We start from the raw sequence: 18,862 nt of genomic DNA, 5'->3' as shown, positions 1-18,862 counted from the left end.
AAGATTTGTCCACGTGAGGACTTAACCCACCACAAAATGCCCAACTTGACTTCAGGATGTGCGAACCCCCCAGTTCGTACAAGCGTCTTTCTCAGATGGGCCTCCACTCTGGGTGAATTCTTAGGTTTCAGTGTAAGTGGCCCCATGTTCAAAGCCCAGGTGGGACCTAGGACTGGAAAGCAGCTGGGGGGAGGCTGCTCAGGCTTCGAGGTGGATGCCTGAGCCAGTCGTGGCCCAGTTCCCTGCCTTCTGTGTGGCCACCATGGGCCCTTGCGTCCCCTTCCCCACTGCCCATCATGTGACAACAACTGCCAATCACAGCTGCCTAACAGAGTGCTGATTTTCCATGCAGCTTCAATCCTTGGCCTACCTAGTTAAAAAAATCAGGTGGTGGGAAAGAATTTGACCAAGGCCCTGGAGAGATGCTCTCCTTAGTCTTCTAATGGACTCAGAACCCTGGGGAGAAGCTGGCAGAGCTAAACTCAGCACAGTTTAAGAGAGCTTCCTGTATGGAGAGGACTCCATTCAATCCCAGCATTTGCTTGGTCTGCAAAAAGGCTCAGGGACAGCTCCTATTGTCTCCAGATACAAAAGGTTCAGGTAGCAGAAGTGGGGAGGATCTTGGAGAACTTTGAGGATGGTGTAGAAAGCCCTGGCAGAGACGGATCTGTCATGTGATTCCGCAGAAGGCATGTGATCCTTATGCTATGGAGAGGATACCTTTTTTACATGTAGAAATCATTCTGGCTTCAGACACTGGGAATCTAGCTAGCAGGGCTGGGAAGGAGCCCTGGATTGGGACTCGGGAGAACGCTGGATGTACGGATGCTCCTCTCTAGGGCAGAACAGTAGCAGAGCCAGTGTGGTGTCGTGGTTAAGAGCTGGGACTGGGACTCAGGCGACTTGGGTTTGAGTCCCCGCTTGGCCTTGGAGCCCACTGGGTGACTTTGGGCCAGTCACAGACTCTCAGCCCAACCCACCTCACAGGGTTGTTGTTGTGGGGATAAGATGGAGGAGGAGAACGATGTAAGCTGCCTTGAGCCCTTTGTAGGAAAAAGGCAGGATATAAATCGCAATATAAATAAATAATAATAAAAAAGCATAAGCTTTGCATGCTTGAAATCACAAATTTGGTCCCTAGTACCTTCAGTTAGAAGCACGGAATGGCAGGAATGGGGACCCTCTCTCGCCTACCCGACAGAGACCTGGCAGATTCTGTCCCTTTGTCCGGCTGTTCCTCCATGCACTGCCAAATAGGGCATTTCCCCCCCTGTTTCCCTGCTCCTTGTGTAGTAGCACAAACCACTCCCCATCTCCTGCAATGCACCCGCGGTCCCGAAGCAAGAGCTTCTGCCGTCGTCTCTCTCCAAGCTTTTGCTTCTCCTCTGCCAACCGTGGCCAGAGGACCACCAGAGCTGTTCTTTGTGCTCCGTGCAAGGAACGCAAGAGGATTGCGGAGACGCACGGGGGATGCTTCAAATGCTGCAAGCCCTCTTGTGGTCACAAACACAGCTGGTTTCTTGCCAAGGGACTGTGGAGTGTTAAACCGGCAGGTTTGCCAAAGCGGATGCATCATCGCCCAACCTCGCCGATGCCATAGCAGCCTCCTCTTCGCGAGGGAGCGCGCAGCGGCCGGGGGCACTGCATGTCTCCTCCTTTTCAATAGATGCGGCTTGCCTCGATGTTGACGGTGGATGTCGCCGTGGCAGTCAGTGAAGCAGGATACACGCTTCAAGGTAAGGCATCCTCCTTGTTTCGGCTGCCCTGTAATCCGAACGGACAATGGTTTGTTGTGGCAGGAGAGGAAGCGACAAGAGAATTGGAGCCCTAGTTTTGGAATGGAAAGGAGATTGGGGTCCCCCCTCTCTGCAAAACAGCTTTTGTACGTTTAGTTCGCACGTCCACAGAAAGGGTGTCTTTGCAGCTTTGCAAACAGTAAGCATAGAAACCTTGTTTTCTACTATTACTACAGTGTAATTTCATGGGTATCCTTGATGGAGAAGGTCTGCATTATTTGTAACTGCAAAGGGAAAGCTGTGCAAAACTCCTCTTTTCTTTTCTTTTCTTTTCTTGTTTTAAAGGTTGAACTAAGGTTTTATGGAAAGCCATCTAAGGAAAGCAACTTGAGACAAGAGGGGGCAATCTGCGTGCCTTCCGAGCTACATTTCGCTAACTTGCCATTGTAAATTCTCTCCTGTTTGATGGAAGGAGGAGGAATCTTGTGCTAACAAAGGGCTTTCGGAGAGGCAGGGTTAGAAAGACACCCAAGACTCATGCTTTAAATGAATCTGAATCTAGCTATTCGTTGGCTAGAGGAATGAATGGATGGACAGGTTGTCTTGTTTTGCTTCTGAGGGAAGGATGGGCGAGAACCCCCGTTGACACATTGGACTGATGTGTGGCAGTAAGACTGATATGGAAGTATGTTCTTGAATTACCACGCTGAACGAACAAGTGGTAATGATTGCTAGCAAGGCTGGCCAATATCTTAACATATCCTGCTCTGGGAAGTGCTTTGCAGAAGCTGTGGTTGTTTATCCGTGTAGCAAAAATGTTGGTTCTTGGGAAAGAACGTGGTCAGAGTGTGTGTACGGGGTGGAATTGTGTAGGGTTCTGTTCTGGTCCCCCCATGAGGGCTAGGTGCTTGTGTGTGGCTTACGTGTAGCCTTCCTGGCAGATACATGCATGGAAAAGGTTTGCTCTGGAGGCCTGCTGTGCGTTCAGATGTGCTGAGGTTTCTAATCCCACTTCCTACTCTGAAGCTACATTTAGGAGGATTATGAAATGCATCTGATTATGAAATGCATCTGCTGCCATACGTGAGGTCAGACTGTGGCTGGGTTTGGACAATGCAACAAGCCACAGTGGGTGGGGGGGGGGGTGTTAACCATTGTTGGCTTGTGATGTCTGAACCCAGCCATGGGAAGTTTGGACTTGACCCATCCATCGTAAGAGACAGTTTTCCTATGTACTACCACAGTTTGTCGTGCTGTCAGGTTTCTGTGGCCCTGGTACGCGACTACCACAGAGTCCTCTGGAAAGAGTGGCACCTTCAGGAGCCACTCTAGCCATCCCGACTCTGTGTGGACCATTGAAGGAGAGGCAGATGCTGTAGGCAAGGAGTGATGTATCTCAGGACTGCATGTCAGGCAGTGTGGCTAATGAGACCCGTGCTAACAGTGGGAGGGCTGTGCAGGGAGGATGGAAACCGCAACAATGGCAACTCTTTGATTGCCTTTCAGGCAGAACGTGATAAGAAGCTGCAGACCATGGCAGCAGCTCAAGACTGAGTGGGCACAGCCCATCTTCCCAACTAGCCCAGTATTACCGTCTACCAGTGGGTTTCAATTTTGGACTACAAAACCCATCATCCTTGGCCACACTAGTCAGTGATGATGGGCTCCACTTACCTGCAGGCCCGAGATGGGGAAGCACTTGTCTGTGCCGAATGGCAGTGCCCTGTTCAAGGATAGGCTAGACATGCACATGGTGGGCATGTCGTGAGTGGAGCCGGCTGGAGCTGGGGGTCAGACTAGATGGCCTGGGAGGCCCCTTCTGACTCGCTCTCTTTTTATGTGTCTATGCTAGGTGTTTGGTCAAAGCTACATGAACCTTTTCAACTAGATGCCAGAGACTGAATGTCTAGTCCCCTCCACATGCCCCTGTATGCCCTAAAGGCATAAATTGGAAAGAATTAATATCAAGCCCCATGCTTTCTTGGAGGAATCCTGCCACTATTTGGGCTCTGAAGACATTTCCAACGAGCACTTGAGAAAGGACCTGTAGCTTGCTGGTGAAACATGCTGCCCTGGTTGACTTGTCAGGACAACTCATGGTCCAAACCTCCTCCCCCACTGGGGTCTACTTTCTGTAACGGTCTGAGTGGCCTTCCATGCAAAACCCCAAGGGTGGGACTGGGACCCCAGCATCTGAATTGTTTTACCTCCAGAGGTGTGAGTCACTGCTCACTCGTGCTTAAATTGCGTCCAATGGAGTGGATATTCACCTTGACATGTGCGGCTCCTTGCAATCTCCAACCTTTTGGGGTGAGTGGAATTTGGAAAGAGTGTCCCGGGCACTCAAATGGTTGCTATGGGGCAGAGGCTTGTCCATTCCAAAATGGGTCTCCTTCATGAGCATGGCCACTTCCCAATCAGGCCTTTCTCTGAAGGGAAGGCCAGGGAAACAAAAAGCAACATGAGCTGCCCTGAAATTGAAAGGCAGGGGACTGAATGTTAAGACTAAAATCAGCTCTTCTGAATGTCTCTAAAGATGGGCCATGGCGCTCTGCTCGGCAGCAAGGCAACCTTCTGCTCCAAAAATAATTATATCTCAAGACATAAATAAAAATCAGGGCATGAAGGCATCAAGAAAGGTGTCTGTGGATACAATGGGTGTCCTTCAGAGACCCCAACTTGAATGCAGACATGAAACAATTCAAAATAAAAAGAAGGATGAAAGAGAACCTTTGAAGCTGTTTTCCTTGGTCCACCAGAAGAAAAAAATCCAGTCACCAGGGAAGTGTTGTGTGTGCGTATTGGGAGTTCATGGGTTGGGGAGAAAGAAGGCTTCCATCCTGTAACCACAATATCTACCTTTGGTCGCAGTCGGACTCAGAGTTCTCCTACCCAAGTCAGATCAGAAGTTCTGAGTCCACCGAGACTTTTTCTATTTAGACCACAGTTCCATATTTGCTTATTTGGAAGTGAGCCCCATTTGATTCAATGGGACTTGCTTCCGAGTGAGCACACAGAAGGCAGTGGGGTTAATTAGTCTAGCTTCATTATGGGGGTGCTATAAAGGATTTTGGGTTCTCCATGGGCTGCTGGACAAAGAAACACACAGTGGCTGATCCACCGTTTGGAAATCATAAATTCTGACAGGTTTTCTTCTTTGGAGCTTGTGTCTTTGTTCTGAATTTGGACACCACCCAGATGTATTTTCCCGGCAGAATAACTTATAAATATTCATTCATGCTTTTCTTTGTCTATCCACTGACATTTCTCCTCCGCTTCTCCATCTTTCGCACGCCTGTTTATCAACTGTCACGTTGCCTGCTTGATTCTTAAGTGCTTCATTCGTTGGGTATCGCCACTTGAAGGGTTCCCGCAACTTCATCCACTTTCCTCAGTCCCTGTAGATTTTTGATTGCCGCTCCTATCAGCCCCTGCCAGCATGGGAATGATGGAAGTTGCACTCCAAGCCATCTGCAGGGACTTGGGTAGGGGAAGGATGCATCAAAGACTTGATCAGTTTTCTGATGAGCTTGTTTTGGTTCACAGATTCTTTGCATTTCAAAGGCCTCTAGACTGATTATAAGTTTTCAGGCAAAATTAATCCCTTAAAGTAGAGATGGCATATTTCCAGCTCTTCAGATATTATCACACTGCTTCTTGCATTATCCCTCTCTGTTGGCCTGATGATGGGAACTGTAGTCAAGAACACTCTATCCTTGCCTCAAACTGCACTAAATCATTTCTGTTCAGAAAGCAAAGGTGATCAGCCAAGTCAGAAAATGACAGCTTCATGTTTCCAGAAGGGCTGCAGTAACAGGGATGGTAATTGATCTCAAATCAATAAAACATAACTTTTTCTGCAAATCAGAAAAAGTACAGCATGTATCAGTAAGCAAAGCAAAGCACAGCGTCTATGCTCACTCCTTCCAGAAGAGAGGGGTTGGTGTTTGGAAACCAATGCAGCATTGATTGCAACAGTTATAAAAAGAGTTAACCATTGATTTGTGTGTGTGTGGAACTCTCGCATCAGATGAAGTGTGAAATAAACAACCACATGGCTAAAAGTGACAGAGAATATCTGATAGTTCTAGTGCCATTGGAAGTTGCTTGTTTTCAATCTCTCAGCTCTTGTGACCATGAACTTTTCTCGTATGGAACTCTAGAAGGAGGAATTGCAAGGTTACCTGCTTAAAAGGAGCTTTTGTGTACAATCTGATCCATTCATCTGAAAGATGGATTTACTCACAGGCTTTGAAACATGCATAAGTAGAAACATAGAAACAGAGCAGGTCAGAAGGGGTCTCCAAGGTCATCTAGTCTGACCCATGGCTCCAGCTGGCTCCGCTTATGACATGCCCACCATGTGCATGTCTAGCCTATCCTTGAACACCCTCCCCGATGGGGCCATCCACATGATTTGGCTATTAATCCATCACCATAAGCATCCAGCTGGCCATCAGTCAGGTTACCTGCCCCTTCTGCCAAAAGGCCAAGTTTGGACCACCTGGGGATCTCAGTTCAGCCATATCTGGTTCCCCAGACAACTCCCTCCCGCAGTCGCTCCTCCCTCCAGCCATTCACCAGCACTTTTTTGGCTGTTGTGCATCTCCCTGCATTGGGAACATTTGCAATTCTTCTCCTAAGGCATCGATTCAGGCAGTAGGAATCTTAAACTAAACACATGGGTATTTCTGGCCCATCTTGGTTGAACTTGCTTGGCCTGCCATTGGAAAGCGGCACATGAGAGCTTTCTGGAGATGACATTTGGCCTTGGGGTGGAAGACCTGCTGTTCCACCCCATAAGAAGACTGACCTGTAGCAAGGAGAGCTTAGTACCACCAGATGGTTGAGCAGCCGGAGCAGAGTCTCACGAATGTGGGAAGGGAGCTGTTACCAAACTAGCAAGCCAGGCCTTCTCCGCTTGGGTCCAGGCTGTGAGTGGACAACCTTTTTGGCTTCCAGGGCTGCAGCCCAGATGTGGATTAACTTCTGGAGCATTGCCTCCTGGGTGAATTGGGCACATCCACTCACCCAAACACTTGCCAGCTTACACATGTAATCCTTCCTCTACCAAATACGTAATCAAGAATTAAAGAATAAATTTGGGGTGATCGGCTAAAATAATTCTAAGCCATCAGCTTCGGACCAGAGAACCTCCCCTGCTTTCCTATGGGTGCATTTCAGCAAACTGGTTGTTCCATAACTGGGATTTGTCAGTCTCGCTGGATCTGCCGCTCATTTTCTTTTTTCTTTTTAACTAAGTCCTGACTTGGTAATGAGTTTGAAGACAGTGCACTTAATTCTGACCCCCGGCCAAGTTGGTTGAGCAGCAGGGAGTATTGTGCTTGTATCCTACTTGTGAGATCCTTCAGGCAGTTGCTTGGTTGAATAAAAAGACCCCTGTATAATCCTGCTTAGTTGCTTTGCTTGTGTACTTATGTTTGTGATAGTAGTCCTCATGAGCATTGTCTTCTGAGAAGCCTGACTGGTTTTGAAGGAACTGTTGTGATGCTTCCATTGTTTGGTGGTGCACTTTTTGGCTTCCTTATGCATATTATTTATGTAGCACCATTAACATATTTTGCATGAACCACTGAAAAGAGCACAGTTCTCAACCCTGATGAAATGGCCATCTAAAATAAGACTGGCTTGCTGATAATGATTATAAATGCATATAAAGGTGAGGCATGTGATTCCGCTCACTTTGTTTCTGCTGCTTCGACTGTTATTCCTCCTGGTCCTCTGACAACTTGTACAACACTGACAGATTCTCATTGAAGTTCACACTGCCCCAGGCAACTGCCTCCGCTGAGGGACAGCTACAAAGATTCAAAGCTGTGTATCTATGGTGATAAAGATGGAAAGAGTTCTGGCTTGGGTGTTTGAGCAGATGCTGAACTCTTCTGGCTTCTCGAGTGAAAATTTTTTCTTCCTCTGTAATAATCTTGTGGTGCCTCCCACTTTCTGTGCTGTTGCCGCTACTGTTCTGGGTTCTTAGCTCCGACAGGAGGAGATTTTTTTGGTGGAGAGCCCATGTTTGGCTTCCAGTTCTGTCAAAATGCTCCGGGCATGATACCTTCCTCAGCTGATCAACTTCCTTTCCATCAGCCTTCCCTCCATGTGGAAAACGAGCATGACTGCCTAGCTTTCCATGTGCTGGGAGATGTTTTTGTATGGTGAAGTGTTCTGTTAGGTGTGCCCTCACAGTCTGAAGTATCACAGGCTTGCTAGCGGTATAGTGTTGGGAGAGATCGCCCTGCAGAAACAATAGTAGAAAGTGTCATGACATCACACATACCTGACCACATAGTCCGGTCCTATTACCCAGGTTTTCCCCACCTGGCACTGAAAGCAGCATTGGTAACACCCGATAAAAGCTTGGTTGTGCTTTGCTATGTCCAACTCTCCTTCATAGCGTTGAGGAGGTGGCATCTAAGGTGACGTTCTCCTTGAGGCAAGAAGTCAAGTTATCTTGCCTCTGCCTCCTGCTAAGTCATTGGTCCCATGGTTAAATGGTTCTTCCCATTTAAAAGCTAAAATTTTCTCCAAATGCTCCACAGGAATCTTCTCAAGCCCACTGGACCTAGAGTGAGCTGCCTTTGGAGTGGGACAGAATGAGATTTTCTTGCCTTCTCTGTGACGCCCTGTTGAGTTTTCACAAGTACCACCATATCCCCTTCCATCTTCTCAGTAGGATGAACCTTAGTACCACGTGAAATCAAAGTAATAAGAAAACACCAGAGAGCAGCCAGTGGGAACACTAAATTGGGGCAGATGAACCTGACACTTCCAAGGATGTGGTTATAGGGCCAGTGGTGGGGTTGTCCAGCATCTAGAACCAGATGGGGCAGCCCAGGGGACAGGCAGAGTCAACTTTGGGAAGGTGAAGTGCATTCGGGGGGCCACAAGGGGAGGGGAGCTGGAGCAAGGCAGAAACCCAGCTAATGCTGGGAATGTGACTGAGTCTAGAAGCAACGGAAGGGGAGAGGCTGGCTTGTTGGTGGAGGGCTTGGACAAGAAGAAAAAGCTGATAGAGGGCAAAAGTGAGCCACGGAGAGGAAGAAACACAGAAACAGAGCGAGTCAGAAGGAGTCTCCTGGGCCATCTAGTCTGACCCCTGGCTCCAGCTGGCTCCCCTCATGACATGCCCACCATGGGCATGTCCAGCCTAAGAGGAAGCCTCAGGACAGTGGAAAAGTCTTCTAGTGCTTCTGGGGGAGAAGGATTTTGGGGGCAGAGCTTCAGGGTCCCACTCAATGGATGGACAGGAGGACCACCAGATGCAGAAAGAGAACTGGCTGCATTCTGACCAAGGCTGCCAAGACACATTCCTAGAGACTGGTAGGACTTCTAAGTAAGGAGTCTAAAGGAAGGAAGGAGCATCTCCTTCCATATGTGCCTGCCCAGTCCTTAAGATCTGGGGCAGACGCCCTTCTCCGGGTGCCCTCCCTGAAGAAGCATAGGAGGGTGACTCCCCAGAGAAGGGCCTTCTCTGTGGTGGCACCCCGATTGTGGAATTCGCTGCCCAGAGAGGTTTGCCTGGTGCCTTTTCAGCACCAGGCTAAAACCTTTTTATTTTCCCAATATTTTTTTTTTAAGTTTTTATATGCCGTCCCCATTGCTACACAGCCTTGGGACAGCTCACAACACAAATAAATAAAACAAATAAAATTACAATTAAAACTGGAAACACACTGGCTGCATAATTAAAACTATAAATATTAAAGATTATTAAAATACTGTTTAAATAAAATGGTCTTGGCCTGGCGCCGATAAACAAATAACAACGGCACCAGGCGGACCTCTCTGGGGAGTGCATCCACAGATGGGGTGCCACCGCAGAGAAGGCCCTCCTCCGGGTACTTTGCTTCCTGATATCTCTTACTGAAGGCTCTCGGAGAAGAGTCCCTGCTGCCGATCTCAAAGGGCAGGAGGGCAAATATGGCCGCAGGCATTCCTTCAAGTATCCGTGTCCCAAGCTGTTAAGGGCTTTATAAGTAATTACCAACACCTTGAATTGAGCCCGGACTTTGATGGGAAGCCAGTGAAGCTGGTAGAGGACTGGGGTTATATGAGAATAATGCCCAGTCCCCGTCAGCAACCTGGCTGCTCTATTTTGCACCATCTGAAGTATCCAGACTGTCTTCAAGGGCAGTCCCACGTAGAGCGCGTTACATAAATCCAACCGGGAAGTAACCAATGCATGCGTCACTGTCTCCAGGCAGTCATTCTCCAGGTAGGGATGCAGTTGATGGATCAGCCGAAGCTGATGGAAAGCGCTCCTCGCCACCGCCGACACTTGAGCTTCCAGAGTCAGCTCCGGGACGAGGAGCACTCCCAAGCTGCAGACCCTGTCCTTTAGAGGGAGTGCAACCCCATTCAGGACAAGATCCAAGTCACCTACCCAGGAACTCGAACCACCTACCAGCAGGACCCCCGTCTTGTCTGGATTGAGCTTCAGTTTACTGGCCCTCATCCAGCCCATTACCTCGGCCAGGCACCGGTTCAGTACAGCCACCTGGATTGGTTGAAAAAGAGAGGTAGAGCTGGGTATATTGTAAGATCTGATTGTTTTAATTGGGGTTTTTATTGTCAGTTGAATGTTTAGGAGGCTGTGTTTTATTTAACATTTCGTATTGTTAAACTGTCCCGAGACTTCAACAAGGGACAGTCTGGAAAAGTTTTAAATAAGAAAGTTGTGTGATCTTTCCCAAACAGTGGATTTTTATGCGTTTCTTCCATATTTTCATGGTTCTGCAAACGTAACCCTTTATCTTCACTCCCCAACCCAAATTATATTTCTTGCAGTTGCTGCTTCATTCCATACTAGCTAAATTCAGACACAGAAAGATGGATTAACATCTTTGGAGTGGTTTTATTTCCCAGAAGCAGCAACTGATTTCAATCAGGTCACTTCCATGGGGATGTAATATGGGGAAAACCCCCCAAAAAACAGATATTTCTTGCATGTATAGTTATATGCATGTGTTCTTTTTTTTTTTTTGGCTGGGGAGGATTTTAAGTCTAACAACTGCTGGAGCTCCTAGTCCTCTAGGACAAATCCATTTCTGGAAGGGCAAACAGATGAAACTCCTAGGTGTTTTGAGGGATTGAATGTCTCCGTTTTTACTTCTCATTTGGATTCAACCCAAATTTGCTAGATCTGCTTTGCAGAAATGAAAGATAGCCTGGGGCTCATACTCCCATCGATGCCCTTCGGTTGTTTAATAGGATCCTTTGGCCTTGCTGGTTTTTTGGTTATAGGCTGGGTCTTTTGGCAGGCAAAAGCATTTTAATGAATTTCCTTTGCCGGTATTAGTGCCAAGCTTCTCTGCAATTTGTGCCCCATCCTACCTAGGATAAGTTTTTCCTAGGATATGTCACTGTATGGTTTTCAACACCAGGTCAAGACCTTTTTATTTAATCAATATTCTAATATGCTTTAATGGAAATTGGATTTTATTGTTTGTATTTTATTAGCCAGCATGGAATAGTCAATTTATCTATTTTATTCTGATTTATGTTGTAAGCCGTCCAGAGACGCAAATAATGGACAGCATACCAATTTTATAAATAATAAAATAAATAGTGGAGGGGGCATTTGAAAGAACAGCATTTGCAGGCATGCTTGGAAATGGATGTATTTGCTCCTCTGACCTTGGTTTGGCCCAGAAGGTCCCAGTTTCCGTGACGACCCTCTAGAAATAACTCACTTAGCTTAAAGAGCCAGATTGAGGTTCCGACTAGAAGCCTCTCTCTGTTGGTCTCCGAAACACCGTTCAGGTGCGCAGAAGTAATGAGGCTTTTCTTGCATGGGGGGCGGGGCGGGCACAGGGTCTAATGCAACCGTTGAGTGTAATGGAGGACTATAAAATCTAAGGAGAACGTTGGATGAGGATAATGTCAGTGGTATGGAAAACAAAGTCTAGGGTGGAAGGTTGAAAGAAGTTGGGTATGCTAAGCCCAGAGAAGATTGAGAAATGTCAAAAGAACTCATTACATTCCAGAAGGAGTTCCACAAGGAGGAGAGAAGGTTTGTTCTCTGTTGCCCTGGAGTTAGGTCCAGATCTAAAGGGACTTGAGTTACAGGAGAATAAATGTTGACTGAACATTAGGAGAAGTAGCTTGAGTGCAGGAGCAGCTGGACAGTGGTCTCAATTATTTAGGGGCAGGGCTGGGGTATTTTCTTTGCTGGAGCATTTCCAGTGGGTCCTGGATAGCCATCTATTGGGAATGTTCTAATGCACTGAGCACGAGCCCCTGGAAGGCATGTGATATTGTGAGCCCAATAAAGGAAGGCCCAATAAAAGATTTCATGTTTCCAAAGATGGGTGTTAAACAAGAGTTTCTCCTTTCCTTCCTCCTTCCTGTCTTGCAATGTTTGATATTTAAAATAAGCACCATTGCTTGCTTTCTGCAATTGCTAGACTGTCCAACTGGCTCCGTCTAGAAAAACATAAAAGCTGGAGAAGGAGAAATGGTCTGTTGTGGATGCATATTTCTTTCCTGCTGAGAACAGTCAATAAAGCAAAGCACCCAGGGTTAAATTTTATGCTCCACCGTGGTCTGTGACATCCCCACATACTGGGATGGAAACTGCCTCTCTCTTTTTCTCTGTACTGTCACCGTAAATAGACAAATTGGCCTTACTGCAGTATGAAGTATTAATGACACAATCAATCTTCCATGGTGCAAAGGCGAGATTTAGTCTGTCCATTCTTCCTTTATCCCCTTCATAGCCAACAGCCATCTTGAAACCACTCTTCATGTAATTAAGGCCTCAGTACCAAAGTAGGGCTGCATCTTCTCTCTGCCTAATATCCATTGCCAATTAAAGCCCTTTGGTGCTTATATAATCACCATTTTATAGTTTCTCTCATGTTAAAAGCTGACAGTTCCTCAGAAGGTCTTGGAAGCTGCATTTTTAAAATCCTAGCTCGCAGATTGTGAGAAAGATTAATTGGGGTTTTATTGTCAGTTGAGTTTTAGGATGCTGTGCTTTATTTTACGTTTTGCATTGTTAAACCATCCTGAGACTTCGGTAACGGACTGTCTAGAAAAGTTTTCAATAAAGAGAGAAGTCTTGCAAAAAGACACCTCTTGTGAGAAACAGAATCTGTGTTCAGACATTCTGGATGGGTACTGAATCAACACTTGGGTTCCATCTGACATCTTGCAGTGGGGAGGAAGAGCCATTGTTATTTGGGGTAGACTGCCCCGAATGCTGAGGTTCTATCTTGGTTCATCACCTCCATGAAGCATTGTAATCCTCTGCTAGCACCATCAACCACATCTTGTGACAGCAAAGTTCATAAACAGGTGATGCATTATGTGAAGGAAAGCTTTCTTGGGTCTGTTCAGGATCGACTGCTTTTGTTCGGTGATGTGGATTCTGGTGCTTGTTCAGGAACACTGGTTCTGTTTTTCTAGTCCCTCTCCTCAGAAGTAGAAGTGAGGAAACTTGGGCTGGGGAACCAAATCCAGTCCTCTGGGGTTCCTCAATACTGAGGTCCCTTTTGGGCTGTCCCCACTTCTCACCAACACAGGTTAATTGTTGGTTTCCCAACTTCTTCTTGAAAGCTCGAAAAAGCTCTCCTAAGGCCTTGTTCCTAGATGTATCTGCTTTAAGCCAAAACAGACTGGTATTTCTGGTGTTTGTCCCACGGCTTTTGGCCCCATCTCTCTTGCCTTTAACTCCATCCAAGACTGAAATATGGCCTGCAAGAGTTTTCCTGCAATGGAATTGGACCCTTGGGCTGAAAGAGGCCTGACCTCTTCTGTAGTCCCAGAGTTGGAAGGCACCTGAAGGATCATCTTGACTCTCCAAATGTGGGGGAATCCATTCATTCTAACCTCCTTGAGAAGGTGGCCCATGTCTCTGTTGGAAAATCTCAAACAAATGGGATTCTGCCACCTACCAAGGACATCTTTTCACCATCAAACAGTTCATGCTGACGTGTTCTTAAAGTTCTTCAAAAGCCCCCTTTCCACAACTTGAAACTGGAAACTTGGGCCTTTGGAGTGACAGAAAGCACATTTTCTCCACCGTCTGTGGGACAATCCTTCAAATATTTACAGAGTACCATCATAACCAGAGAGGTCTGCCTGGCGCCGTCGTTATTTGTTTTTCGGCGCCAGGCGAAGACCTTTTTATTTAAGCGGCATTTTAATTGTTAATATTATTGGATTTTATCTGGCCAGGGCAGCTTATTTTATGTTGGTATTTTTGTATTTTTAACTTAATGTTTATATTTTTTAATTTAATGTTATAATTATTTTTTAACTTATTGTTGTAAGCCGCTCCGAGGCTTCGGCGAATGGGGCGGCATAAAAATGTTTTAATAAAATAAATAAATAAATAACCCTTGCAAGTTAAAGGCAGAAAAAGAAGAAGAAGGAAGACGAAAAAACAGAGAGGTTGACTTCCTAATGGAACAGCTAAGCCAGGATGGCATGGATAAGGAAGCTTTGGAAGGGCCTTCGTATAAGTTAGAGACAAACCACCATAAGTTAGAGACGAATTGATGGCTCACGACAACAACAGCAATATCCGGCTTGCTTTGTCCTAATTCTCTCTCTCCGGCGCACTTCCCCAAAATGCTATCTTGCCCAGCCTTGAGTTGCTGAATGCCAGCCGATAACATGTGATCACTGGCCTGGGGTTTAACCCTGGATAAAAAGCCACAATCAGAAAATAAGCGTGCGGGTGTGAAGCTAGAACAAGGGAAAGCCAGGACAAACAGCTGCTCTGAGATCAGCCAGCAGGGGGCGGGCTTCTGCGCCACACATCTGCCAAGCCGTGACACATTAATTAGCCGCGCAGCCTTGCCAGCGCTGCTGTGATGCGTTGTTATTTATGCACCAGCTGCGTTCTAGTAGCATCACGAGATGTGACTTTGCCCGACGCGAGCATCCGTTTAATATTGGCCCAGCTCTTGGCGAATTATTTTGTTTTTCCTTTAAAGGTGGCAGAGGCGTGTGCATGATGGCTTAGAGATGTCTGCCTCTGTGTTGGACAGTCCAAATCCTCTTTATAGGTTAATTAGCTCAGTTCCCTCCTGGCTTTTGCAGCGATCTTCGTACGGGAGCCATCCTTGAGTTTGGCAAAACGTAGAGGCTGACATCAAACACCCTTTGGCAAGGTGGGGGGAGAGGGGGTGCTATTCAGGATGTGGCAGGCACTTTGGGCTGGGATTTGTTTCTCGTTGCTCCTTGGATGATGGGAAGGGGGTCAGATAGATGAAGCAAATTAAAAGCTCATTGCAAAAAGCAAGTGCTCCGTGCAAGCACATGTGCACATGGGAGAGGTACCTTTATTTGTATTGACATGTTAATTTTAAATGCTTTTTTGGCTTGCCTTGGAGGGTAAAACCCTTCCGTTGCTGTGTCAAAGATTTTAAAAACCAAACCAAATTCGAGGAAAATTCAGTTCAAATCGCCAGTGGACGCTTCGGCCAGGGGCAACAGAAAGGCTAATGAAAACATGCTTTGCCGAGTCTTCCTGGATTGCTGCAAAGAAGCAACCTGAGGAACTTCTAGGGGAAGATGATTCTAGTGGGAAGCCATCCCTGGAAATGGACCCCTTCTTTTCCTCATGGGCCCAAGTGGCCTTGGAGAGAGACAGGTGAGAAGGTATCTTGCTGAGGGCAGGTAGCTTGCTACCGGGACGCCAGAGTGGAAACTGCATGTGTGAAACTGAGTCGGCCAAGTCAAACAAGGGTTTGGGTGTCCAAGGGATAGTGAGGAAGATCAGAGCTGCATTGAAAACCGTGGAGAACAGGAGGTTAAGGGAAAGCACGATTGCGATTTTCAACTGTCTGACGGCTTCCAAGACAGATGAAGCAGGTTTGCTTCTGCGAATCCTATTATAAAAAGGCAGAATCCTATTATAAAAAGTAAGCATTAGGGCGTTAAGAGCTGTTTGGTGGTGGAGCTGCCTCTGGGGAAGGGCTTTTCCCCACCAGAAGCCTCTAACCAGAAGTCTTTCTGTCATCTGTATGATGCAAGTTTCATGCACTGAGAAAACGGGGTGGAACATATGACCTTCCGTTTCCCTTCCAGATTCAACATTCTGTGATTGTATTATTGCGATCAATTTACAAAATAGGGATCTGAGCCTTCAAGGATCTTGGAATGAGTGCATTTGGGAGTGGTACGGTGTTTTACACAGAAGCAAGTTGTCAAAGCAAGAGGGAGCAGCTTTTGGCTGCATCCAGGTGGAAGGCACAGAGGTGTGTTTGAGGAGCTGGGCTAGTTCCTTCCCCCTCTGCCAGCTTAGACATTTTTGCTGCTTCATTCTGCTACATTTATCTGGGTGACTCCATGCAGCAGAATAGCACGGTCAAACCCAGACTGGATGCAAGGAATCCTTCCTCACATGCAAAAACATCTCTTGCTAGAGGTCGAGTCGGTTAACTTCAGGCACTGGGTACGAAGCTTTTGCAGCATCGCCCTTGGCTAGCCCCATGTGCCACTTCAACATGTGGCAAGCTGGTGCGGCTGCATTTTGGTCCCATCCTCGTATGGTTGATGGGAAACAAGGTGCTAGTCCTCAGGTCCTGCCTGATCAGCACCACAGGTGCAAGTCAAAGCACCCAGCTTGGCATGGGTGGAAGACGGGGATTAACACAGACCTCCCTGCTGAGTTTAGGATCCACTGGGCAGCAACAAAAGGCATGGCTTTTCTCTGAGCGGGTATTTGCAGAAGCAGTGGCTGGACTTCTGAAGCTGCAGTGTCGTCTCTCTCTCGAGGGGCCTCCTGCTGATATGCTAGCACGGACAATTTTTCCTGTCATTATAGCACCAGGATAAATGCTGCTTTACGCAACACACTTATATAACTTGCTTTCTCCATAATGTACATCTGTACTGTGTATATATCAACCCATTTGGGTTTCAGCTCTTTGCATTCATCCTTTTCATGTCCAGTGTTATGAGGGCTCAGCTGGACTGTCAAGGACCGGCTGGTTGGGAAGGCATTCACTCCTGGAGATGACCTGGGGGTATGGGACAAAAGCATATTTTGCTGTAGCTCGGGGTACAGCCCCCACCTTCCGAGCCAAAGGTCCCCCGATCAGCCCCCAGCACTTCAGCATGGGTTGAGCAAACGTCCTTTCGAAACCATGGAGAGGTGTTGCCAGGAAGTGTAGGAAATTATGCCCTGCACTGGCCCTGGGTTCTAGTTCTACTCATGGGAGAAGATAACACTTTGCAAACAGCCTGATTGCACCACACACAGAACAGCCCTTTTAGGGCCTTGCATCGGAATGGGGTCAGACTAGATGACCTGTGAGGTACCTCCTAGCTCCTTGATTCTCTCCCTCAGAGACGGGCTGGAGCAGCAGCATCTGAATGCCTGGCACTGCTGGCTGTAATCACCCTCTAAAGCATGCCGCAAAGGGCATCACTTCTCTTGTGCCGGAGAGGAACTCGGCTGTGGCCTTTTTTGATATTGGGAGGATCTCTTCTGCAAATGTTACACAGACATTTGCCGCAGAGGTCACGCTGCTCTTTCGGAGAATTAAAGTGTGCAGACAGAGACTCGGGCCTGCCTCCGAGGGCCTGAGAACAGACAAGAGTGAGCTGCTGAACGGTTTTCCTTTCAGATATTAGTGTTTGTTTCTCTCATGAAAGCCGTATTGCTGGAGGACAGTCGGATGCTCCCAAGCTGTCAAAATGTGCCCAGGCTGCTGACAGCCAGGCAGGGAATTTCATTCAACATCTGCCGAGGCCGATGGGTTGCTGTCAGTTCGCATTCAGACTGGCGCGAGGTTGGATTTTGCAGTGGAGTCTTTGTTGGCAGATCCCGTTCGCACCGAGGTGGCAAGCTTATACCTGGGCTGCACTTTTTCCAGTTGCAGGCAGGTGCTCACTGAACTCTGCTGACAAAAAGAGAATCCCCACGTGTAGAAAACTAGCACATCAGGGAGGAAAAGCTGGCAGCAAAAAGCAGACGTTTGGAAGCATCCACGGTTCATAAGTATTTATTTATTTACATGTATTTATAGGCTGCCTGTAATTGCGGAGGCCTTCCTAGGTGGCTTACAATGCATAAAACAGTAACAGAGTAAAAGCAGATTAAAACCAAACAAAACACAACAAATTAAACATCTAGAAAAGCAATTAAGAAGGGCCACAGCACACAGGCTAAATGTTAAACAGAATCCTAAACAGGTATGTTTTCGCCTGGCACTGAAATAAAAATTAAGCCGGTGCCAGGTGAATTTCCCTATGGAGGGAGTTCCAAATATGGGGAGCAAAGTTCCAAAGATAGGTATTCTCCCTGCCTTCCATCTCCCGGAATCTACTGATGCAGACCCTGTTCATACAGGTGGGAACAGTCGCTAGTTTTGCTGCCTACAAGTTTGTGATGCAAGTTTCTCATGCATCCAAGATCTGCAAAATGGAGACATGGATTAGGAGACATTGGAGCATGTGTCCCTCCAGATGAGGAAATGGGATACTGGGGGTGGGGGGGATTTCACTGACACATGCTTAATATAGAGACTGGCCATGGGGTGCCTTTATCTCTCACAACAGTCTGTTGTTCTCCACACAGAGGGTGCGTTAAGGCAGATACCAGAGCAACGTAAGCTGTGACTCTGAAGGCGAGCTTATTTTCGGTGCTACATATTTCTTTGCTTGTTGGAGCTGCAGCAGTTCATTTCAACATGTTCAAGAAAAGTTGAAGGTCAATATTTACATTTAAATGGAGTTTTGAAGTCGGTCGGTCATCACCCTCTTTTCTTTTTTGGTATAATCAAGAGGAGGCCGAGAAAAGTATTTGTCATCTGCTAAAGGGGAAAAGAGGGATGTGAATTCTGATTGTCAGTGGGACTTTCTGATGCCAGAAAGCTGGAGCCTTTGAAGAGGAAAATATTGGGCATTGCCCATGAGCATTTTGCACATTCACGAGGACTAGAATTCTTATTGGGTTGGTTTTAGACTGTGATCCAGTGACTGTGAAGGGAAAGCACAAATCAACTCGATGGGGTTTACTTCTGCATCAACACGTCTAAGGGCTATGGCTTAGTACATGGAACTTGGGGCTTGTATCTCTTTCTGTTCCCAGTTTTACTGAATTTTGCTTTCAGTTCATTGACGCAAAATTAGCACTGTTGCGACAT

At 46.9% G+C, this 18,862-nt stretch overlaps 1 long non-coding RNA gene across 1 annotated transcript; it reads right to left on the bottom strand.

Annotated features, from left to right (window-relative positions):
* Positions 1–15,297: 15,297 nt before the first annotated feature.
* Positions 15,298–18,862, bottom strand: LOC123023474. The gene is made up of 3 exons (XR_006414748.1): positions 18,439–18,862; positions 17,115–17,614; positions 15,298–15,491 (listed from the first exon to the last, which is right to left on the bottom strand). It is a non-coding gene; the product is annotated as an uncharacterized LOC123023474 (long non-coding RNA).

The sequence above is a fragment of the Varanus komodoensis genome, unplaced genomic scaffold, assembly GCF_004798865.1.
Source record: "Varanus komodoensis strain SLA01 unplaced genomic scaffold, ASM479886v1 scaffold20_1, whole genome shotgun sequence".
In the NCBI taxonomy this organism is placed as follows: Eukaryota; Metazoa; Chordata; class Lepidosauria; order Squamata; family Varanidae; genus Varanus; species Varanus komodoensis.
The sequence above is the reverse complement of the archived record's forward strand: the minus strand, read 5'-3'. Positions and strand labels throughout refer to the sequence as shown.